A 27,133-nucleotide genomic window follows, 5' to 3' on the forward strand; every position below is an offset into this window, starting at 1 on the left:
CGTCACAGAAAAGAAAAAAAAATGTTAACTTGTGGACAGGATGTTGTGCCACAAACATTCGGTGTCAATATTTCTTTAGTACACCAGATCTAGATGTCGACAATATATGACTCTTCAGTGATGCTAGGGATCGAAACGGTATTTGGAAGGCCATATAATTCACTCTCAATTTAAGATTGACTCTTGAATTTAAGAGTCAATATAGGATGAACGGATGATATAAACCGGAGGGAAAATATGATACATGCCCAAACAAAAAATATAAACGAGTCTAAATTGAAAACTACGTTCAAACCTATGACTGCGTTGGATAAAAACCGCAATTTTTATACGTGTGCATGTCAAACAAATTTCGTTGTAGAAGGGTCTAAAAACAGCACAAACAACATTTTCCAAAAGAACAAAAAAGCGAAAAAGTATATTTTAACAAAACGCATTTGACTAACAGGTCGAACAACTGATGTGCTTTAACCCTGCTGAATGCCATTGGCGATTGACAAATAAAATTGATCACAAGATGTAACAAAATGAATCTTAATATGAATTTAATACGTCACAGAAAAAAAAATTGTTAACTTGTGGCTACGATGTTGTGCCACAAACATTCGGTGTCAATATTTCTTTAGTACACCAGATCAAGATTTCTACAATATATGTCTCTTCAGTGATGTTAGGGATCGAAACGGTATTTGGAAGGCCATATAATTATACCCCCGCTTTCAAAAAAGTGGGTATACTGTTTTACCTCTGTCTGTCAGTCCGTCCGTCAGTCCGTCCGTCCGTCCGTCAGTCAGTCCGTCCCATGAAACTTTCATCACATTTTTCTCAGGAACTACACATCCACCCTTTCTGTAATTTGGTATCAACATTTATATATGTCAGCCATACCGTGTGATGCGTTTTCAGATTCATCATTATCGACTTCCTGTTTACCGAACACTTGTATGATTTTACACATGATAGCCAAGTTGAAAATTTTCGTCAAATTTTTCTCAGGAACTACAATACAAGGATTTCTGAAATTTGGTTTCAGGATTTATCCAAATCAGCTATGCCGTGTGATGCGTTTTCAGATTGATCACTTGACAACTTCCTGTTTACCGAACACTTGTATGATTTTACACATGATAGCCAAGTGGAAAATTTTCGTCACATTTTTCTCAGGAACTACAATACAAGGGTTTCTGAAATTTGGTTTCAGGATTTATATAAGTCAGCTATACCGTGTGATGCCTTTCAGATTCATCACTCGACAACTTCCTGTTTACCGAACACTTGCATATTTTTACACTATTAATATTATCCACTTGCGGCGGGGGTATCATCAGTGAGCAGAAGCTCGTAGTTTTACTTGTTTACTCTCAATTTAAGATTGACTCTTGAATTTAAAAGTCAATATAGGATGAACGGATCATATAAACCGGAGGGGAAATATGATACATGCCCAAACAAAAAAAATAAACGAGTCTAAATTGAAAACTACGTTCAAACCTATATATATATGATTGCGTTGGATAAAAACCGCAATTTTTATACGTGTGCATGTCAAACAAATTTTGTTGAAGAATGGTCTAAAAACAGCACCTAATATGCATTCCATATTAATACTCATCGAAGGGTGCAACTAGTGGAAAGTTAATTGTAGATCTGTGGTTTATTCTGTTAAATATATTACAACTTTTGTAGAGTAAGGATGATCTAAAGGTTGACATACATGTAATGTATATTACCACTATCAGATATCATTGAGGTTTTGTCGTTTTAATATTGTCTCATTGACGAAAACACACATCACTTTGATTCACATTACGAAATTCAAGTTTGATGCTCAGTTCTCAGTTGAGCACATGACATGAAATAATAGAAAATACTAGACGGGTCAGTATCAGAGTAAAGTATCAAGGTACTCTTACATGTCTTCAAGAAGTCTATGCCTTCATTTACTTTGACATTTAAATAACTGCTCATTATGAGGTTCGAGTACAAAACAGAGTTCATTTTCACATCAAGTCAATGTGTTCGCGTTTTGATATGACCAATATTTATATTATACGCTGATAACTAAATTTATCCATCCATCCATCTCATGATAGTTGTAAACCTGTTTTCCTGTCTCGTTATCATAAAAACCAATATTGCCATTCAAATTGTCCAGCATGTTTTCAAAGAAAATCTCCAATATAAATGATAGTTTGACTACTAGCGCAAAGCTCTGAGGAAATGTGTAACATAATTCTTGTAAAATACATTTGAATCTGCTGGCCTTTACATGGTAAAATGATCCGGTAATGAATTGGTATTTCTTTTACATACTTATTTGTTACCGTACGGCCTTCAACAATTAGCAAAGCCCATACCGCAGTCAGATATAAAAGGCCCCGACTTGACAATATAAAACAAATCAAACGAGAAATCTAACTACCTAATATATGAACAAAAAATGAACGAAAAAAAAATATTTAACTCATAAACAACCGACAACCACTAAATTACAGGCTCCTGACTTGGGACAGGCACATACGAACAGAATGTGGCGGGGTTAAACATGTTAGCCAAATCCCAAACACGCCCCTAACCTAGAACAGTAGAATAACAGTACAACATACAAACGAACTATACAAATTAGTTGAAAAAGTTCACAATGTACGTATGATATAATAACGCATTTTTATCAAATTTATTAATAGTTCCTTATTCCATTTGTTTGTATTATCCCAGTAAAATATAAGATAACGGTCTATTTGTAGATTTATTTAAACATTGTTTCCCTAAACAATATTTTCAGAAAATATTTTCGAGAGGCTATATGATATTTTCTAAAACTGACAAACGTAAAAAATGAATTGAGTTGTATCATATTTTACTGGTTTAATACATGGTCAGAGAAACCGTTTTCATAATTAATGCTTTAGTTTCAGTGAATCCTTCTTTGTGAACTATATAGTTGCTAACTTTTACTTCATTTGGTCTCTGGTGCATTTTAATGGTAACCATACCACATCATCTTTTATATATTTCCCAAAAAACAACGTTCATCTTTGATCCAAATAAAATCAAATCAAATCATACCATTGGTGTAAAATCCAAATACTGGATGGTTACATAGACACACATGACAATCATTACAAATAAACAATATTTCAATTTAAAGACTCGGTCACACCTTAACGGATAGCTCGAACGGATGCCTAACGGATAACTTTTTTCCAATCCGTTCATGTCCGTTAGACGTCCCTTCATTTCCGTTGCATGCCTGTTTAGCGTACATTTTATCCGTCGACGTCTGTTCTGTCCGGTGGAAATTTTGAGCATGTTCAAAACTTTGAACGGACGTACAACGGATGACATGTCCGTTGAACGTCCGGTGAGCGTCAATTTTGTACGGTACTCGTCCGTTTCGTTTCCGTTTTGTATCCGTTACGCGTCCGTTATACATTCCTTGGATGTCTGGCAAATTAATTCACCAAATGACTTCTAACGGACGTCTGAAGGATAAAACGGATGTTGGACGAATGTGAAACGGACTTCTACCGCAAGTATAACTGATAAAATGGATGATGAACGGATCTGAAACGGATAAATGTCAATTGAAAATTTGGTGTCAGAAACTCCAATTAGATTCCTTAATGTTCATGAATTCTTATTATTCATAATGGAACTTAGAGCAAATCATTTATTTACAAGAATACCCAAAACACTGAAAGGGGTTTCTTTGGGGACAAATAATGAAATGTGTTTAAATTTTGATGAACTGATGGGGAAGACCAAACTCTCCCAGCAAAATTTAATTTGTTTTTCATAGCTGACATAAAACGGATTAAGTTGCATTATCATGCAAATTTAGTATTCATAGTACCCTTAAAAGAGGGAAGAATACCCCCTCCTCACACTAGAAGCCCGATTTCAGTCTGAAACGGCCATTTTGGTCTGATCACATCTTGATTGACTGGATTTACCGCTAGAGAAATTCGTCCAGATATTTCAGATCGTTTAGTCGCCGTTCAGATCGATAGCCTCATCAGGTAAATCAGTTCGTTAAGGCGTATCAAGACGGAAAAGACTGAATCGTTTAGCGGGTTGTTTAGACCCGTTAAGACCGTGTCAGACCAAAACAGACCATTGATACAAAATTACGTTCAACATGTTCAGACCCTGTTTAGATCCGTTTAGTATACCGGTTTGATAACACGAGTTGCGCCCCTTCTACTCGATAATGCATTTTAGATTAATTTGTATATATGTTTTTTTTTTATATTAGGATTTGTTTGAAGTATTATTTTGATTAATTACAAAGAAAAATTAAATCTTCTGTTGATTCTTTATTTCTTTTCTTGTTTTGTCGAGGAACTAATAAGACGTTACGCACGGTATTTGTGCCACTTTGCGTTACACGACGTTCCTAATAAAACGACGATTTTGACGTTGTTCCGCGGAAAGTTTCAAACGTTGACCTTATATTCAGATCTACTCATGTGAAATGCTGCTTATATTACAGAGATTTTCGAAGTTGCTTCTTTGTATGGTTTTATTTTTTTTTAAGGCGGTGCAAATAGAAAATTCCATTGAATTTGAACAAAATTTTAAATACATGAACATTTTTTAATTTTTTGCGAAGAATTATTACTAGATGCAACAATAACACAAAATAACAATTTGATGTCTTGTAAAATGATTGAAATATATAAAAAGAAGATGTGGTATGATCGCCAACTCTCTACAAGAGACCAAAATGACACAGAAATTAACAACTATAGGTCACTGTACGGCCTTCAAAAGCAAAGCCCATACCGCATAGTCTGCTATAAAAGGTCCCGAAATGACAACATAAAACAATTAAGACGAGAAAACTAACTGCCTATTTTTGTAAAAGAAATGCCGTTGCCAACTTTCAATGATTTAAAGATGGTCGGGGTCTAAACTATTTTCTTTAAAAAGAAAATATTTAATAAAATTTAGAATGGAAATGGGGATTGTGTCAAAGAGACAACAACCCGATCATAGAAAAAAGAACAGCAGACGGTCACCAACAGGTCTTCAATGTAGCAAGAAATTCCCGCACCCGGAGGCGTCCTTCAGCTGGCCCCAAAACAAATATATATTTTGTACTAGTTCAGTGATAATGAAAATTGTATTCAATGAAATGTTTTCATTGATTACAATTTTTAAATCAGGATTGTTTTACCAAATAATTAAGAAAATTCATGTTATGTAGGAATTTACACATTTTCTACATAAATCAGGCCGTTAGTTTTCTCGTTTGAAATGTTTTACATTTGCCATTTAAGGGTCTTTTATAGCTGACTATACGGTACGGGTTTTGCTCATTGTTGATTGCAATAGAGTAACCTATAGACATTATTAATTGGTCTTTATATTAATGGAAGTTTGTCTCGTCATACGGCCGCATCTTCTTACTTTATTTTGAGAACGGGGATTCTGTATTGTTGTGTTTTTGCTTTCGGAAACATATTTTACGAGCTGTCCTTTCATGTGATATTTTTACACAAATTCAAGCTTCAAATAAGGGTCGGCGATCATTTTTTTTTTATTATATTTGAAATTATAGAATTTGGCAAAGTATAGAAAATTCTTACACAGACCAATACCTACCTTACAGATTACAAGCAGGTCGAAATCCGATTTTGAATGATACAATTATTTTCATTTTACTAGATGTGTATTTTTTAGTAATTGCTATATGTGCATGTTCACATAGATACATTTTTCTCTCAAGCGAACAAATATGGACCAGGAATGCATTCCATGCACTTTTTATATACTATTGGTTATATTTGGTTCAGCGCTTCCATTTTCAACATATAACAGAGTATATCGGTTTACACTAAATCTTCTTAGACTTAAAAAAAAACGTTTCCAAACTGATTACTTTTGTGTTTTCGGTTTCAATCTTTTTGTTTCGAGTTTGCATTGTTTTACAAGTATAATCAAAGAACTGAAATACTGAACATCGGATGACCGCACGTTCTTGTGGATGGTCACAGGCACTTGTCTCAGAAAAAAAATCACATTTCTATACCTGAAACTGAGATTTATGTATTTTTTCCTGAGAAAAGTTCGTGTGTGGATAATGAATAAATGACAGGGAATTCAACCTCACTGCTTTAATATCTATTATATTGTGGTGATACAAATCAGTATACCGTCTGATGTGTTGTTACATATTATATTAATATTTGTATATAGCAGTTACATGTATGTATAATTTTCATCCAATTGTTTATCATTCTATTCTACGATTCTAATTAAAGTGCAGTACACGTGCATGGTAGACACTCTTCAATAACAATTCGATTTTTCCCATAGATTGGATTTGAGTAGACATTCATCATTTCCCACAAAAATTTCTTGTGAAATTCCTCCGCATGCGTTAACACATTTCTTTTGTACGTGTGCATATATTTTAATGCATAAACATATTTCTAACGACACAATATGTTTGTATTATTAACTTCCGTTCTGATGAGTATTCATTGCAGAAATGACTTTATAACAAGCGATAAGATATGTTATTTTGCACTCGATGATATCCGCGAATTTTTGCGATCGGTTACCAGTCAAAAACGAAAGTAAAATATCTATGGCAACAATACATCGGAAATAATCCCCTCACGGTCATCGCGATGTAAGAATCAATTTTCAATCTATGTTTTGTGGCGTTATGTGAAGATAAAAAAAAATATACTTTGCACAACAACAAAAAAAATTTGCACATAAAAGATTGATTTGTTATTTTTTTCTTTCTCGAATGAGTTTGGAGTGTCTGTAAATTAATACCTTAGAGCTAGCTGCTACATTTTTGTGTGCCATCGACAACTAATCTCTATCTCTCTCTCTTTTTCGTTCTTTCTCAACAAATGGTAAAAGAGAAATTTTTAATTTCAAAAACATGCCTATTTACCAGGCAGTACTGTTGGAGATTTGAGAAAATAAACTTCATTCTGTCACACTACTTCTAAATGCAATAACCCTATTTTTCATACACATTGCTAGGTAGATGTACTCACAGTAGATTAATAAAAATGATCGTAAGCTATATTGAAATATTATGGCATACGAGTTTTTCTCTGATAACACTTTTTGTCAGTAAATGAGTCGATGCAACAACAAAAAATTATTGCACGTTTAACTGAAATGTTCACGACTAAGGAGTACTTTTTCTCATAAGATTTAATAATTGTGAGGATTTTCATTCATGTGTATAGTTCAAATTTTTTAATAGCAACGCTAGAAATTACAGATACTATCTGGCTGAGGAGGATAATTAAGAAGATCTCACTTTTGTTTGCATTTCCTTTTTCAATGTATCTTGCTTTTATAAAGTGGGAGTGTGGTCATTAGTTAGTTTTCTCTTTGTTATAGTTCCGGGGCCTTGTCTTTATGGAGTATCCCAGTTAAATATTTCGACATCTTATATCCTTGAAACAATGAAGATCTCAATTTTAATGCAAACGAGAACTTTATTTTATACAGATCAGACCATTTCATTAAAATATGTTATATATGCCAAATATGCAAAAAAGTCGTATACCAGTTTAACGTTATTATAACGCGAACGTCAAATTACGGTTACGGGGACATTTCATTGGACATCTTAGATCGTTTCGGATTTTCTACCTGCAACTCAAACAAGAGTACTTGTCATATCATTTTAAAGGAAATTAAATGTATTTTCCATTCATATCAGTCAACAGGTGATAAAAATTTGAGATATAGTGGACTTTCGTTTGATAAAAAGCCTCTGAATTATTCTTTGTGTTATTTTGTCCATCGTGACATTTTATTGGACACGGGAAAAATGACGATGTTTTTAAAATAAGACCGCAGTTACATAATGATGACTTCAGATAGCTTCTTCGGAACATGTATAATTTTTCTGATATTATTAAAATCCATTTTCGTATGTTATATATTATGAAATTGAAGACAGAAAGTTTTTTTACGGGTTGAGCAGCAAATTGGGACATTTTTTCTCTTGTTTGTTTAAACTTTTCTGACGATCTTCCTACTCTTATAGTTAAAAACGTCTATTACTTCATTTAACGTTAAATGTATACAATATAGTTGTAAAATTTTAAACCATTCTACTTACTAATGAATCCGCACTGGGATTTCAAAGACGCACATAAAACAAAATTGTAACAGCGGGACACCCTTAAAATGACGTTATAGGCATCGAAATGAGCATTTTTTTTCATTAAAAAATAGACTAAGCACAATTTCATCTATGTTATTGATTTCTATGGTTTATTTCCTTTCGAATGATATGCATAACATGGCTATTTATTGTATAGGATAAGAGCTTGAATTTGAATAATCCGCCATCTAACCCATATTTCTAAAGTGACACCAATACCGTGCGCAACGTCTAAATTATTCGTCTATATATGTTGTTTATTTTTTTAATAAATGTTAGTTTATATAAATGTATATTGGTAATTAAATGCAAGGACGTATGTTAATTGTATACACACCAGAATGTATGCCATAAACCTTAAAATGTTGTGAACACCGGTGAAAATGTTTTTCGTATTTGAAGATTAGTAACGGAAAATCCTAAACGTAACCTAAAAAAGTTAAGGATCCACAGAAATGCACCGGAGGCAAATTAACACATGCATATTTTGGTTTTATGTATGACATTTGCTTTAATTCGTTTTCTGTTGATATATGTCCTAGTTAACCGTTGAAGCTGTTGCTTTTTGTTTGCATGTGTATTAATTTAGTGAGATTTACTCTATTTAAGTTGGAAAAAAATATTCCCGACATCCGGAAATTCGAAAAAAGACTTCTCGGATCCCGAAACCTGATCATCATACTGCATTCATTCAGTCTCTGTCGGGACAGTGTTAAAGTATCACCGTATAATATGCATTTTCTAATCCATATGATAGGTATACTGTACTTAGTATACATATGGCGTTAACTTAAACAAAATCTATTTTAGTTAAAATGGTTGAGTTCGATGGCACGTGCTAGTAATCAACCGGGTCAACAGGTAACAAAATCAATGATCCGTAACGTAAGAAAGTACATGCCTATTATATATTACAATTACTCTCATCATCATTCTTAATAGAAAGGTGCCGTAGGGCTAAACGTTAATAAAGAATTAATGAATTTGTGTATACACGTATTAGTGATGTCTGATCGTCAGCTTTTAATATACATGCTTATGTTTTCAAGATTTTAAATTGAGCAAAAAAACATGAACTGTTCGGAAGTTTGTTAAGTATTCAAAAGAAACTTTTCGCTTCTCTACTTATATAGTTTACAGAGTATTCCTTTAAATTATGTCAGTTAAATAAAGTAGTGTGTATTTGTATTCTATTTTTTTTGCTAATTGTATCATTATAATATTCATTTTGTATTTCACTACTATATATACTTTAAGTTGTAGTGTGATTGATTGTTGGTTGTTAAAAGTCCAGTGGCAAATATTTCATGCATTTTCAGGACCAGCTGTAAGTTGAAGACATATATGGAACTCACCGGTGTAGTTTTCACGTGTTATAATAGATAGAAGAATAATTAATTTCTAAAATATCGAAACATAAAGGAGGCAAGGCGCATGGAATACCCGCACTTATCAGTTCTTTTCTCTGTTTTGTCTTAAAAAAATAATGTTATTTTTTTTTTATATGTTTATATAATTCACGATAACTGCGGTGTATACGTGCTGTCAGACGAAAGATAAATATGTGCCCTTTAAATGTCTTTTTTACCATGGATCGCTTACTTTCGTCGTATTGAATGGAAGCTGCGCCCAAAGTACTAATTCTTTGGCGTATAACGACCAACCATGATGTGAACAATCTTTTAAAGATTAATTTTGAAATGTCTGACATTGTAAAGTTCGTCTACAGTAAAACTTGTAAAATGCATTTTTTTGTACAAAAAACACTTCATTTTGTTATAAAAATTTTAGTTCGAAAAAACCTTTTTTTTCATACATTTTTTGTTCGATTTAAAGCCAATGTTATCATTAACTACGTTTCAATATTATTTTACAAATATTTTATCATATTCCATCCAAAATAAGAGACTAATTTTTCATGTTTTAAAAAATTAAGGTGTTGCAATACTTTTTTCCATGTGTATATATATTTCTGCATGGGTGATTTGTACAGTTATATAAATACAGATTTAATGTTTTTACAAAATGCATTCATTTACACGTAATGAACGAATTTGGTAATTGTCATTGTTTGTCGGGAATACACGTACTTGTAATAATTATCCCTTCATTTGACTGTTTTTCCCCGAGGGCTAATCATAACCTATGCCATATGGCATGGAGAGATTAATAGAATAGTTTGAAAGGGTTTAAGCTATTATTTCGGGCGATATCTATTTGTGCCAAAAAGTAACTCATTTGCGCCACAACTTAATTGCGCCAATACTTCTTTGGCGCCACTTAATTTTCAAAACTATATGTATCATTTGCGCCAATAAAATAATCATCTAATTGCGCCAATTTTTTTTTTATTTATATAAAATAACTAAATGATTGACTTCCCTCCTTCGGGCTCGGGATCGGCAGTTTACCGACTGGCGGAGTTAAAGTCATTTTAATAACAAAAAGTATGCTGAATTAAAACGTTCACTTGTATAAATATACACAGTTACACCTTAAAATGTCTCTGTACATCATTGAACTAAAGGCTGGTATTTGTAGTTGAGAATAGACACATATATAATGTCCTATCTTGAAGCCATGCATGTATAGTATAAAGTTGTTTGAAATATTTTGGACAAATTTTATAGATACCAGCAAAAACTTCCTCTGAAATTGTACACAGAAATTTTAAATTTTAAATTAGCTTTGCATCCTAATAAAATGATCCCGCTTTCTGGATCGTGACACAATACAAAGTCATCATCTTTGTTTGTAACAACACCAATAGCATCCACTATTCAGTGAAATTCGGCTGGAATTTAAGTTGAGCCGGTGAAGTTTTCTTCTCTCTATATACATTTACTGACGCACATATTTTAAATCTTTCTTTTCTTAGTTTTCTTCTTCAATTTTGAAGAGCTCTGGATTTTTTATTTTTTTAAGGTAGCTCTGACAACATACCATTTGCTTTTCTTTTGCTATAGGTAAAAAAATATTTACAGGTAAATATGGCGCAATTTCATTTAATTAATTGGTAAAAAATAAAGGTTCCGTCGTCAGCATTCACGCCGACTAATTCAGCATTTAGGTTCAGTCTGTGGTTAAAGTTTTGTTTTACATCAAAATCGTTGTCAAACATAATGGAATTTCGGGAAATTGGGACATTGGCTTCTTTATGTCCAAAACACAGTATCCAGGGGAAAATTTTGCATATATTTATTTTCATTTTTCCGTATTTTACTACTAGATGGACTTCGTTTTTCCTGAACAGTTAATTTCATGTTTTGTCTGAGGTTAAAGATTTTTGTGCAGCCATCAATAACCGGTTTGTTTAACCGTACAGTTGCAAGTTAAATGCATATATCCATGCAGGTCAAGATCATGATAATGATAAATGAATGTTGAAACTATTTTGTTCTACATGGCGCTGGACTTTCACTCGTTTGTTCAAAATGCAACAGTCAGACTGAGAGCATGTATATATCTTATAAGTGAGTGTGGCTTTTTTCCACCTATTTTCACCAAACTTGAAAGGAGACCTCTTTCAGCGACACGAGTCTAGAACATGTACATGTGGCAGTTGCAAGTAATAGCTATATAAATATAAAAGAGAAGATGTGGTATGATTGCGAATGAGACAACTGTCCAAAAGAAACCAAAATTACACAGACATTAACAACTATATGTCACCGTACGGCCGTCAACAATGAGCAAAGCCCATACCGCATAGTCCGCTATAAAATGCATTTCAAAGATACTATAATTAGAATGAAAGGTTATAGAGTATATTAAACGTACTTACAAAATATGTCATCTTGTAGAATGTGATTTCACAAATATATTATTTTCAAATTCGCAGTCCAAGTCAACGTAAAATCAGTTACACACATTTTTCATGCTATAAATCCATTTCAACAATATCATTTCAAACACACACTAGCTTGCCTTTTCATTAATTTAAATAATACAAATTCAGCTAAATTTTGTTTATTCCCATCAACAGAGAAATCTCACACTTATCCTAGACGTTAATAATACTCATGCACTTCAATTTTATTAAACAATTTATTGATACGGATGACAACACTTTAAAAATACGGTTACATCAGGGTGTAAAAAAAGTGAATTTGTTTTAATTTGAATTCAAAGATAGATTAAACGGTAGCTTTAATAGTGAAATGTACTATTTTTTGAAGACTCGCCTAAATGTATGTTGCATAGATGTATTTGACCCCAACAATTTTATTAAGATCATGCTGTAAATTATATTTATAAAACCATTCATTTGTAAATACCGCATATATCTGCTCACTGTTTGAATATAGAAACTTGTCGATTTTATAATATTGAGACATATCCGAGATTTTGTATTATGTGTGATAAACAAGTAATTGAAGATGAATATCATTTTATTTTAGTATGTGAAAAGTAATGAACTTCGAAAGAAATTTATCAAACCATATTGTTGGAGGAAACCGTTGAGTCATAAACTTATAAGACGATCAATGCATTTGAACGGGGACATATAGTTGGAACTCGCCCCTTTTTTTTGTGTGATCGGTTGGGACCCCAATACAGGCTCATAGTATTTTGAAGCATTTTTGAAGTAATCAAATATAATAAACCAGAGACATATATAACTTGTAATTTATGTCTCTTAATGGACGAATGATAATTTTTACGAAAAGAAAGAAAAAGCAAGTCTATCCGAAAGGTGATTGTCTATTTGATATTTAAAAGGAAAATGTATAACTATAGTGTGTTCATTGTAAACTTAAACCATAATGCATAGAATTGTCTCTGCATGTTTATAACAGTCACAAGTCACTTCTAGAATTAAAGGTCAGCGATCGATTAAAAATTCGTGCAATTATATTTTGTCAAAATTTTCCAGAACACGTTAAATTTAATATCAGAGCCATATAATACATGTTTTATATCTTTGACTATTATGCTAGTAGACTAGTATAGTTTTCTCAGGTTATATTCTCCGTTGATATGTATCTTTCCTTTAAAGTCTTGTTTTTTTCTCTCTAACACTTTAGAATAGTATATACGGGACAACTTCCGAAAATAATCTTTCAAAATGCAAATTTAAAACTTGTATGTCAAATAATTTGACCACATGACAAAAAATTCTACAATAAACATTGGTCACGCTCGACAGATTTCGATATGAGACAGTCACACGTGCCGTTACAATAGCCAGTGTACACGCATCAGCGCACACATGTATGTCAAATAGGTCTGATTGGAGGAATGTTTCCGAAAACACGCCTACCTCAAACTAATACCCAATCAAACGCCTTTACCAGAAACATAAATAATACTTGGAGATTTGGTTGCGTATTATATTATTTTATTATTTACTTAATCTTAAATTTTTTACTTTTTTTATTCATTTATTTATCCAAATTTTTGCTTTTTAAATTTTTGTTTTTATTAAACTTTCTCATCGTTCTAAATTATTTAAATTACCACATGGTAAACATATTAAATTATTTAATGCCCAAAAAGGCGCAAGCCAGGGCCGACCGTGCAAGGGCTGTATAGCCAGTCAAGGTCGTTAAAAACTTCCATTTGTTGGTTGCGTATTCAACATTTGAAAAAGTTTATAACACTCTTTAATTCGAGATAAGAAGCAAAGAATATGTCCGAAATGCAAGTTTCCCAATAAATTTCAGCTATCTAGTGATGAAAATAAATAAAACAAAAAAATACAAATTAAAAGTTTTTCGAGTTATTTAACTATAAGTCTTTTATCTGGCAAGAACAGCCCAATTTAGCGGACAAGCAGTCAAGTTATTCTTTTTGCTGTTACTGAATATATCAAGAAAGAAAATAAATCCCGATATTAATTTGAAACTTTGTTACTGAATACTTTTCCAAGAAAATATTCACATATCTTGGTAACATGCATGTCGGAACAGAAAATTCTCTTGGGACGTCAGGTAGCATATATATAACGTGCATGTTGGAACAGAAAATTTGGCATACAGTACTTCAGAACGATGTTCACATTATAATACATTATACCCAACAATTGTGATGACGAATTCCTTCCTTTGTTCGAGAACAATTTTATTTAAATAGAAATCTGTGATTTTACTTTGTCCATTACTTCGACGAACCAGAGCAGGTTAAATATCGACCTGTTTTTAATTCAAATTGGTTCTCTTCTTCTTCTTTTGGTATACAATAGTCCATCGACATCCCATGATAACATGCTCAGTGGCGGACCCAGGAATTTTCGTAAGTGATGGCCCACTGACTGACCTAAGAGAGGGACCGCTCCAGTCACGGTTCAGTGATTCCCTATATAAGCAACCAATTTTTTTCCCAAAAAGGGAGGGGGCAAATTGCATGTTTATTTATGTTTAATTGTCATTTTGCTTATTTTCTTTGGTTACATCTTCTGACATCAGACTCGGACTTTTCTTGAATTGAATGAATTTTAAATGTACGTATTGTTATGCGTTTACTTTACTACATTGGCTAGAGGTATAGGGGGAGGGTTGAGATCTCATAAACATGTTTAACCCCGCCGCATTTTTTGCGCCTGTCCCAAGTCCGAAGCCTCTGGTCTTTGTTAGTCTTGTATTATTAAATTTTAGTTTCTTGTGTACAATTTGGAAATTAGTATGGTGTTCATTATCACTGAACTTGTATATATTTGTTTAGGGGCCAGCTAAAGGACACCTCCAGGAGCGGGAATTTCTCGTTACATTGCATTGAAGACCTGTTGGTGACCTTCCGCTTCCTCTTCGATACATTCCCCATTTCCATTCTCAATTTTATTTCTTTCTTATGTTCAATGTAAAAATGTATATAATTTTAAATTGCAACTATCTATAGTTCCGTAACTTTCTATCAAGGCGTATAAAAGAATGGTCGTTAAGTGCGTATATATATATTTTTGTTAAATCAATTTTTCTTGTATGTTTCAAACTGGCCTTTACTTTTGACAACGAGTACTTACATTTCCCCAAATTTACCATTGGAAAAAATGTGTAAGCAAATTTTTATTTTATCAAATCTCTTTTTTGGAATTATTTAAATTTTTATGAATAATATTCTTTACACCAGAAATGTTATTTATAAACAGTAATGACTAGTGTATCACTATCGGACACGCAGGACAGAGATGTATATTATCAAATGATTACCTATGCACCTGAAAGTTTAAAATGGAAAGATTCAAGTTTTCGGTCGTGTACACTGACAGAAGTGAAATGATGCATGAACTTGCAAGTCCGACAGGAAATCGCTTGAATACCTGGAGGTGTCACCTGCCAATACATCTGGGAGTAATACCTTTAGCCATGCTGGTGATCAGACAGGTGAAGGTCTGAATTTATTTAAATAAGTTTATTACATAAAAGAATTATGGACAAATTAGATTTTTGAAAACAATTTTCACGGAACGTCAGGGTAATACTTGTACAAGACATTAGTTAATTTTATTTACTTTACATTAAAGTAAATAAACCCAAGTCAGGAGCCTGTGATTAAGTGGTTGTCGTTTGTTTTTGTGTTACATCAAGGATTTGTATAGTGAGACACTATACAAATCCTTGGTTACATATTTGTTTTTGTTCATTTATTTTCATAAATAAGGCCGTCAGTTTTCTCGTTTGAATCGTTTTACTTTTTCTTATAGTTATCGGGGCCTTTTCTAGCTGACTAGGCGGTATGGGCTTTGCTCATTGTTGAAAGCTGTACGGTGACCTATAATTGTTAATGTTTGTGTCATTTTGGTCTTTTGTGGAGAGTTGTCTCATTGGAAATCATACCACATCTTCTTTTTTTATATTTAAATAGTCTTCCCTTAATTTTTTGTCTGTAGTGTTTTTGTTGATTGCTGTTTATCACATATTTGTTTGTTTGTAGCTCATGTATACTAGTATAAATCAAGTTGTCATCACTGTTGGGTTCTCGTCTGAATTTTTTACATTAACTCTGTTAGAAGCCTAGCTCTTTCCAAGCAGAGCCATTTATAGGGTGCTCATCATGAAGTTTAAGTTTTTGGTCTTTGCTGAAGGGTGTGCAGTGACCTATTATATAGTGACTAAAAAGAAAATCACTTGGTCTACATGGTTTATAGTTTAAGTAATGCAAGTCGTCTCATCAAAATTCATACCCAGTGGTGGATCCAGGGGGAGGGTTCAGGGGGTTGGAACCCCCCTTTTTTGGACGATCATGGAATGGGGACATATAGTTGGAACCCCCCCTTTTGTCTTGGGTTGGGAACCCCCCCTTTTTTAAATGGCTGGATTCACCCCTGATACCATATCTCCTTAGGCAAAACAAAAATTATGTTTGTTTCCAACATGTTCAATGTAGCTTACAGCTTCTGAGAAACAATTCAAACATTGATGACCTTCTGCTGTTGTCTGCTCTGTAGTCAGGTTGTTGTCTTATTGGCACATTCCCCATTTCCAGTCTCTAATTTCATTACGAAGTATCTGAGAAACAAACCTAACCATGTTAACATTGTATTAAACTGAAATAACCTAAATCACTTAGATTATCCATGAAATAAAATTAAGGTCAGGTCAACCTAACCTGATAGACAAGTAGACCTTGCAAGGTACTCATATTTAATAAAATGTATCCAATTACATGTAATAAAATGTAACAGTATATTTTACACTCATTCCCTGAACCAGCTCTTTTAGCTTTTATAAATTTAAAGCTCTATTAAAAATAGCTTACATCATCACCCCAAGACTGTAATACATATTTCTTGCATATATACAACCAACTTTCATGACTTTCATGTAAGGCGAGACAAAATAAATTGATACTTTGAAGTACATGTATTGTTTAATATGTTCGACTACTACATGTACTAGTATAAAATGCCAGTTTCAGAATGAACAGTAATTTAGAAGATTGTCACCATACATGTAGATTCATTCAGACTATTTGAACTACAAATGTATACAGCAAGCTGTCATTTGACTCTAAGTGCAACCAACAACCGTGCCAGGGCTGTAAAGCTTGTCTAGGTTGGTGAAACTTCCATAATCATGCATATATGACACTAACCAATTGTGACGGACCGTGACAGACCCTCACGAAAGGTCAAAAAGGTTTAACTTTCCCAGCTGGTGGTACATGAAGCCAACAGTAGCAACGCCAGCACAGAAATTCTTATTATATCCAAATTCTTATTTTAAATGTATAATTATCCAAGGTGAATTCAGATATATATGATCATGATGATGCACTTGTAGTATTGACAATGATCATGATGATTGTAAGATAATCACTGAAACTATGAATTTTCATTATTCCAATTTCCTACTTTTTTTCCTATGAATTTCAAGTTTGCTATTTGTTCAATTCACAATTTCCTTTTTGTCCAATCAGAACATCCCATCAACATCATGGCATAATGCTGTTAGCTTTATCAACGTTATTTCCAATTGCAATAAGTAACTCAAAATTATGAATGAATCCACCGTTTCGCAATTTACAGCTACAGAGGTGAGGTACCGTATGAGAGTAATTTAGTGACACTATATATTTCCTATGTATATATGATATATATGCCCCTTCATAATCTTGCTGGGAATCATGCTCAAACCAATGTGATATCTTATCTACAAAAAAAATTTACATTAAGAATTAAGTATTTATAACTTGTATTACATGCGACTTCTATAACATGTATAAAATTAAATAAGTCAATAGCATTAACATGATTAATACTATTTTATATACTACTGTCAATTCAGAAATTAATGTGAGGTTTTTATTATTGCGAAAAATGCGACTGAGTTGTAAACGCAATAACTTAAACGCACATTTTATGATATTTTATATGAATTAAACAGGATTTTTCACAATATCGTAAAAATTAAAATCGCATTTAAGTCTAAAATGAAAAATTCGCAATAATTTGCAAGCAATAATTTCTGAATTTACAGTAACTACATGTATTTGATTTGTGATATTTGTAGTAATAATAATTCAACAAATTCTTTTAATAATACTTTTTTATTTCAAAATAGAATTTGTAGAATATTACTACATACATGACAAAGCAATGGTATGCATAGATTATAACATGTTATATTTAAGTTCTACAAAATTTAGAGCAAAACAAATCATTGATAACAATTCAGGGGAGAGTCCAGCCATTTTGAAAACCAGGACAAAGGGGGGTTCCAATTACATGTCCCAATTCAAATGCATTGATCCTCAAAAAGAGAAAGGGTTCCAACCCCTGGAACCCCCCTCTGGATCCGCGCCTGCAATTTAATGAAACATGCCTGGAAAATTATCTTAAATTTCTTATCACAAAAGTGTAAAAAATTGTCGTTAAGGACGCAATGCTGTCACATCATTTGGAATCAGGGCACAATATCAATATACTCTTTTTTTTGCCCCCGGCAATTTAGAGGTTATTGCATATGCAAACCCAAGCCTTGAAGGTATTCATAACAAATATGTGATAAATTATAATTATTGTACATCACCCACCAGTGGCTATATAAATAGGTGCATCATCATTGTAACATACATGTGAAGATTGGTTGGTTATGAGTTATAAAAAATCCAGTGACAGATATTTCATGCAAATTTTAGGACGTGACAGTTATCAATACATTATTAAACATACAATAAATATGAATATGTAGGGTTACTCTAGTCCAAATAATTATGACGTTTGGCAAGGCTATTTAAATTTTTTTCTGGGACGCCTTCCTACAACGTCCTAGGAAGGCGTCTCAGAAAAAAAATAAAATAGCCTTGCCAGACGTCATAATTATTTGGACTAGGGTTACTCCATCAGGGGGTTAGGTCTGGTAATAGGCCCCCCTCCCCCCCCAACCAAACCATTGTGAATACACACAATGGTTTAGGCAATAAACAGGTGTGTATCCAGCCCTTTTTAAAAGGGAGGAATTAAACCATAGTTTATATGTACCTTTTTCAAATCATGCATTGATCTTCCAAAAAGGGGGGGGGGTCCAATCACAGGAATAATTTTTTTTACAAGCCCAAATTCTTACTTTGCCTTTGAACAAGTTACTGTACAAGAATGTGGTGTATTAGAAAGTCAATTCATACCTGTATGCACAAATGTAACAAATGTAAACATCTTTCCTTCAAACTCTTGGCCGGATCAATGATTATTCTCATACCTTTATACCTTTATACCTTTATCTTCGGGTCGTTAAATAAGCCAAAGGCTTCTACTGACCCCTCATCTTGGATTGTCGTATATGCATTTCTCTTCTCATAATTAATATATATATATATATAATATATATTAAACTTATAGTAAAAAACACTTATTTGGGTGTGCGCAGCTGAACACTTAATTAACACGAACATATGAATTTATAAGGGTTCCAGTTTTCGCCATTTAGTGCAGACTTAAAATTATTTAGAGTCTTTGCCGTCACTGTTAAATCAGACAGGTTATTCCACTGATCCACTACTCTAATTGAAAAAGTATTTAGTCTATGTGTGGTCTTACACTGTTTTTTAAACAGTTTTAATGAGTGACCTCTAGTATTATTAGATGGTGCTAAAGTAAATAGCTTCATCCAGTCGATGTCATCTATACCATGCAACGATTTGTAGACTTGTATCATGTCATTCCTATCCCTACGATATTCCAAAGTTGGCAAACCCAATGAACGTAGCCTGTCTTCATAATTAAGATGACAAATATTTTTCACCAGTTTTGTGGCCCTCCTTTGTACAGATTCCAGTTTACGGATGTCTTTTTTAAGATACGGTGACCAGACGCATGTCGCATATTCAAGCAGCGGACGCACTATTGATTTATAAATAGTAAGAAACATATCTTGATCCATGTAATCAAAAGAATGATGAATAAGAGACAACACTCTCTGCGCTTTGTTATAAATATCACTTATATGTTTTTCAAATTTCAAATTAGACTCGAAAGTTACTCCAAGATCCTTTTCTTCATTCACTGTAGATAATGCAATAAAATTTCCAGATTCATCCAACATGGTATAACGATATTTCAGGTCATTGTCAGGATTAATATGCAATACTTTACATTTAGCAGCATTAAATTTTAATTTCCACATATCTGACCATTCACATAATCTGTCCAAATTTTCCTGTAACTTACTTTGCTCATAATCTGACGAGACTTTAGAATAAACTTTACAATCATCAGCAAAAATTTTCACTATGCCCTCTACTACATCAGGAAGATCATTTATAAATGTTAAGAAAAGAACTGGTCCTAAAACACTTCCCTGAGGTACACCACTCACAACGTCTGACCATGTTGATGTTGTGTTATTTATACGAACACATTGCTTACGCCCAGATAGAAAACTTTTTATCCAATTTAAAATGCATCCCTTTATTCCAAGTTTTTCAAGTTTCAAAAATAAACGCTGATGCGGTACAGTATCAAACGCCTTGGAAAAGTCAAGGAAAATCGAGTCCAGTGGAAAACCACTATCAATTAATTCTGACCACTCATCCAGAACCTCTAGGAGTTGAGTAACACATGATCTACCAGGACGGAAGCCATATTGACTACTAGTAAAAAGATTGTTTGTAAGAATAAACTTCATAATATTGTCTCTAATAATGGATTCACATATCTTACATACCACTGATGTTAAGCTTACAGGTCTATAATTACCAGGTTTTAGTTTTTTCCCTTTCTTAAATATCGGTGATACTATGGCATTTTTCCAATCGTCTGGAACTTTCCCCTCTTTGATAGACTTATTAAAAATTAGAAACAATGGATAACAAATTGCATGTCTAACTTCATATAAAACTTTCGGATGGAGACCATCAGGTCCTGCAGATTTATCTGTCTTTAATTTATTAAGTTTCTTTATCACATCTTCCTGACAAATATTAATATCATTTAAATAATTGTTCGACACTGAATTAGTATCATAATCTTTCAAGTCCTCCGTTTGAGTAAAAACACTAGTAAAAAACTGATTTAAAACTTCAACTTTGTCAGCAGTACTGGATGCTAATGTCTGATAGGCATGTTTTAAAATATTATTCATTTCTACTCACCAATTGTAATTTCCAGCTCAGCTTATATTGTGCTGTAGTGTCCATCTACCATCATGGCATGTCAACGAATTTGTGTAAAATAAATTTGCCATTTGAAGATGCCGACATGTGACAAGTAAAGAGGGTACGGTAACGTTAAATCGTTTACGGGCTTATTTTCCGTTTTTAATCAAACTTGTCAGATTTGATTAATTATCGTCAGAAAATGTCCCTAATGGATAGTAATTCAAATTAAACCAGCTTTATTATGCTGTATTCATGTAATATATATAACCTGGTCTTCAAATGTACTTCAGGTACACTGGCCTTTTTCTGCTATAATATTCAAACTTTATCTTTTAACAAAGTCTTCTGGTGTGTAATATTTTTTTTATAAAAGGCTGTCGAATTATAGACTAAGTGAAAAATAAAGATGGAAAGTCAAACGCATGAGTCTGGCAAAAATGAACGGACAATGGCATGACAGTAAACGGAAAACGAGAAAAGACATAGATTCTAGTTATATATATATATTTTTCCCTGCCTCACTCAAATGCAATTTATATAGCCAACATTAAAAGTTAAATGAATGCATTCATTTACAATATTAAAAAATGTTACATCTTAAATTTAATTAAACATAATTATTAAGATCACGCGTTTTCAAGTGTTCACGCACAGGCACTTGTCTCATTATAATAAGGTATATAGGAAATTTTTTGGCACTTGTCTCAGAAAAAAAAAATTCCTATATACCTTATTATAATAAGGTATATAGGAAATTTATTTTCTGAGACAAGTGCCTGTGTGTTCACGGCCGACATCCGTAATTATTTAATACGGGTGTAAAAATGATCTATTGCGTCAACATGACAAATTTTTCACCACCCACGACAGTCTGTAATTGCAAAAACATGTATTGTAATCACTTGTAAACCTTTAATATAAAGGTTCAGGTGCTTACATTCAATAAATAAATGTTATTTCGGCAATCTGTTGAATTTTTTTTAGTCATTTCGCGGCGGTTTGTTCAGCAGTATGACTTTGAGCTATTTTTTAAAATATATACAAAACATGTTAAATAGGATGTAGTAAGAATTCAAATTGAATATTTTTTTTAGTTAATTAACATGATTAAAGGGACGTGGTAGACTTTCAGTTAACATAAACCGTCTTCTTTCTAACTTTTATTTTATTTTTAAAAGGGGAGCAACCCCTGATAAACAATGGGAAAGTTTCACTCGTTTTGTGTCCAAATGATTAAAATCTGAACACGACTGGACACGGTCTGACAACATCTTGACGTAACTTTGTATCCATGGTCTGTTTTGGTCTGACACGGTCTTAACGGGTCTAAACAACCCGTTAGATGATTCAGTCTTTTCCGTCTTGATACGCCTTAACGAACTGATTTACCTGATGAGGCTATCGATCTGAACGGCGACTAAACGATCTGAAATATCTGGACGAATTTCTCTAGCGGTAAATCCAGTCAATCAAGATGTGATCAGACCAAAATGGCCGTTTCAGACTGAAATCGGGCTTCTAGTGTCATGTGGGTCTTTGCATCAATTCTCCAAATGGAACTTTATGACTGGTCGATAAGTTCCGTTGGAACTTTTGGGTTAGTTTGTTAGTTCCGGTTTTGACTTATTTGCCAAAGAGGAACTTTGTGGCTAGATGTTAAGTTCCTTTTGACTTTTGTAATCAGTATCTTGGTTTCTCTTTGAAAGGTTCAAATATAAAAGTTTCACATTTACTTTGCATTAATCCTCCATATGGAACTTTCTGTCTGGTTGATAAGTGGCGTTGGAACTTTTGTGCTGGTTTGTTAGTTCCGGTTTTGACTAATTTGACAAAAAGAAACTTTTGTACTAGTTGATATGTTCCGTTGAATCTTTTCAACTAGTCACTTTGTTCCGGTGGAACTTTTAAACCAGAGGAAGAACAAAGTATCTAGTGAATAAGATCCTCCATTAACTTTTCGGCTAATTAGTTCTTCCCGCCCGGAACTTTCCAACGTAGGAACAAACGCGCATTTACATATGGGCATGACTTCAAAATCAAGTAGCTCTTATTCAGGCCACACACTGCCCTTTGGTGGCATTTTGAAGAACAAACCAAAAAACAGTAACACAGAAATATTTGAATATTGATGCAATTTACATTGTCGCCTTTAATTTCTTACTATATCTTGTTCATCCGTTTATCCGGTACGCCTCCATAAGGTGTCCGTTTTATACGGTATTCGTCCGTTGGATGTACCTTCGACATCCGTTCTGTCCGATACGTTTCCGATTTTTGTACATTGCATATCCGGTGTGTGTCCGTTATGCTTTCGTTACGCGTCCATTTGATTTGGTCAGTACAGTGGGAAAGCCAGTGACATTGAAGAGCTACTTCCGGTAGTCCCGCGGGAAAGGGGACATAATCTAAAAATTTTTAGGTGGCGCTGTAACCAGCGTGTAAACAAAAACATAGCCTGTGCTTCAGACAATAAATCTATTAAAACAACTTATCATCCATCAGTATTTGAGTTTAATTTTTCATTAGAATAGATTTTGTCAGACGACTGCCAAATTCGGTATTCAAATAAGTGCTCCGTTACTGAAATATGATAAATCTTAAGACTACCTCCGTTGATTTCCAAAAAACCGCGGGTAATCCCCACGACTACAAACAACTGACACAAATGCATCCTAAAGCTTTTCATTGGTCGAGATATAAATAAATGTGACCTAGAAACATATGGGCACATGACAATGTACAGGATTCCCCGTCACTCTGAGTCTTGTTTACATAATAAATACTTCAACCGGAGGTCAAAATTCAACATTTTTCAGATGTTTTGGGAGTTATTTCGGTGCAAAATCAAGCAAATTATGTCAAATTTTACAGATTTTTAGCACAAAATTAATTGAGGCAACGAAGGGTGATGATGTTTTCAGGATTTTAAATATATTTTACTTAAAATGTTGAGTGGTTGAAGGCTTTACAACGTCATTTGTTGATGTTTACAAGTTGTTCAAACTCCTCGTATCACATTTTCTGTAGTTATTTAATTATGCTGCTGATGTATAACAGATTTATGGGCGAGATTTATGTTGTACATTGAAACTGGTTTAATCTATGAACGAATTTGTCCATATAAATAACTTCCACTGTCTGGAAGTAGACCTACCCCCCTTTTTTCAACAAAAAAAATTCAGTTAGTCAAAAGTTGTTGTCTGAATAAGCATGCAAAAATGCAAAGTGTAAGCACTCAGCTAGTCTTTGTTTTTAGCCAATTTTTAGGGTAATGGCTACAGTCATTCTTTGATTCTGTAAATTATTATAAATCTGCAACCTGATGTACACTGTGACCAACTATTCATGTTTGAGTGTTTCTGGGCCCTGGGGCATATTTAACTCTTGAGAACTTGGAGATTAAAATTCAATATGAATGCCCAATGCCTAGTACATCAAATTCTTAATACATGTTAGAGCTATATGACCATTTAAATCATTAACAAAATGCTATGTCACTTCCAAGGTCTACTTTAAAAATGGTATATGAATGTCTCACTCTGATTTTGGTGATCCTGTTTTGTTGCATTGATATTACTGCTTGACCCACATTTTTATTTTACACCAGTTTACAAGAAAACAGTGGACACAGGATCTATAGTTTATTAAGAATCATACTATTCCTATATCTGTGTGCTGATTTTTCTGCAATAGAATACCTTTTCACACATTTTACTCCATTCTAAAAGCACACAATTGCAATAATTTGCAAAATCATGTGTTAACATATCCAGGAAAAAGGTACATAGACATCTCATACATAATACTGCACAAGGAGCAGGATCTGCTTACTCTTCCAGAGCACCTGAGCTCAATTATATGTTGTGGGTTCAAGTTGATCAGTTTTCTTTTTTCTAATTTGTATATTAGTTTAAACTTTTCATCAAAAAGTCTGAAAAAAAAATATGTATCTTCTGAAAATGATTTATTTAGGTGCAGGGGTTACCACACTTTGAAATCTACATGCCATTGGAAGCAAAACAGTGAAAAGTCATGTCATGATAGGCTACTTCATGATAGACCTCACTATGTCTAGGAGAAGTGAACAATTCTAGAAACTTTCCATTTAAGTCATTCAAACCTTATAAAGAATAAAAGACCATCATTTTGACTTTTATATCTTTTATTTTTCTTATGTCTCAAATACTACAGTACAAACATGTATATGTCTGACACCAGTGACCGATCAAGAACTTTTCTATTTGGGGGGGGGGGGGGGTTGCTGCTGCTGACTAACTTGGGAGGGGCCCGCTCCAGTGATTCCCTATTTAATCAACCAATTTTTTTCCTATGAAAGGGGGCCCTATGAATATGCTAGCTTTGCATCAATGAATCTCAGGTTTTTCAATGACATTAAGTAATATTGTATTGCAACAGTTTAGTGTCTCATGTACATTTACCCCACGTTATCAATATAAAATGGTGGAGTGTTTCACATTGTAGGTATATTTGAAAATATAAAAATGTTTAGAAATAAAAGTTTATTAAGTGATGAATAAATACAAAGTCATAAAAATAATTTTAAAATGAAAAATATGTAAAAAGTATTTTAAACAATTAAGGAGAACTGTTGTTGAAATTAAAAAGTTTTTTAAAGTAAAATCAAGTCAAATAGTCCTCTGTCCCATACATGTAAATCCTCAATATAGAAATCCTGCTCTTCTTATTCCTATTGTTATCTGAAAATACATGTATATAATTTATGCAGATGATGTTATCAAATAAATATAATTTCAAACTTCTCTAGAGTTGCTATATGATCGGTAAATTATAATATATTTTAATTGTCTACTGACAAAAACATGCTCTTCTGAGGTCCCAATTTAAAAAAAAAATGTTGAAAGGAAATACTGGAATCCGAAGGATCAATTCCGAAATCCTCAGCTAAAAATACCCAATCCAGACGTCCCGAAAAATGTCCTCTAGAAAAGGTAATACTTATACACACCAACAGATGTTTGGAAAAATTTTCTACTTATAAATTCATTTACTTTAGTATTTAAAATTCATCACCATAATAACATATCAACCTCTTTAATAGATATAAATAATGTTTAAATAAAGTATAACATAATATGCAACATTAAATTATCTTACAGGTATCTGTTATTTAAAAGATAACTTTTCATTCAATCATTCATATCTTTAATTCTTTATACCAGTAATTGATAATAAATGTATCCAATGCCAATAAAACCTGGCCACAACACCTAGCCAATACTGAAGGTGGCAATAAAATTCAACAATAAATCACATATTTTTTTTTAGCATGGAAGGAGGGACAGAATTTATACTTTCCTACTGGTGAATATTTCATATACCTGAAATCTTTAAAAGATACTAGAAAACACCCGTGATATCGCGGGTCTGGGAATGAATTAAAGTATATAACTATGTGCAAGCCTTATTTTAGTATTAGTATTCAAGTTGTCATCTGAATGAAGTTGAATTCTTTGATTCGCTGTTTTATGTCATGCATGCCCACAAACAAATTGAAAACTGTACCTATACGCCTTATTTTTAGTCCAGATTTGTTATCTTTGAAAGTCTTACTGATTAATACTACAATAGGTAACAATTTGACAATTTAGTAGTGTCAACCCTGTGATTATGACAGTGTATATAGCATATTAATCCTGAATACACCGTTTGGTGGTGAGCCTGTCGGATGCGGAACATACAGATAAGGTAATAGGTAACAGGTGAATATACTATTGGTATCTGTATCGGACTCGAACCGGAACTTCTTAATTATTGGCAATATTAATTACGTCAAAAACAAAAGGGCCTGGAGTGGTGTAATTTTTAATCTACACTTTTGTACTATATTAGTTAAATATATGATATGAATATGAATTATTTGATTCGTCGTTTTTACGTGATGACGGCTGACAAATTGGACCT

The 27,133-nt window shown here is 33.1% G+C and overlaps 1 long non-coding RNA gene across 1 annotated transcript; it reads right to left on the minus strand.

The window, feature by feature from the left end:
• Positions 1-16,943: 16,943 nt before the first annotated feature.
• On the minus strand, positions 16,944-21,555 carry LOC134693179 (uncharacterized). Its single transcript, XR_010102359.1, has 2 exons — positions 21,185-21,555; positions 16,944-17,745 (listed from the first exon to the last, which is right to left on the minus strand). It is a non-coding gene; the product is annotated as an uncharacterized LOC134693179 (long non-coding RNA).
• Between the last annotated feature and the right edge of the window lie 5,578 nt (positions 21,556-27,133).

Source organism: Mytilus trossulus, chromosome 12 (assembly GCF_036588685.1).
Source record: "Mytilus trossulus isolate FHL-02 chromosome 12, PNRI_Mtr1.1.1.hap1, whole genome shotgun sequence".
Lineage (NCBI taxonomy): Eukaryota > Metazoa > Mollusca > Bivalvia > Mytilida > Mytilidae > Mytilus > Mytilus trossulus.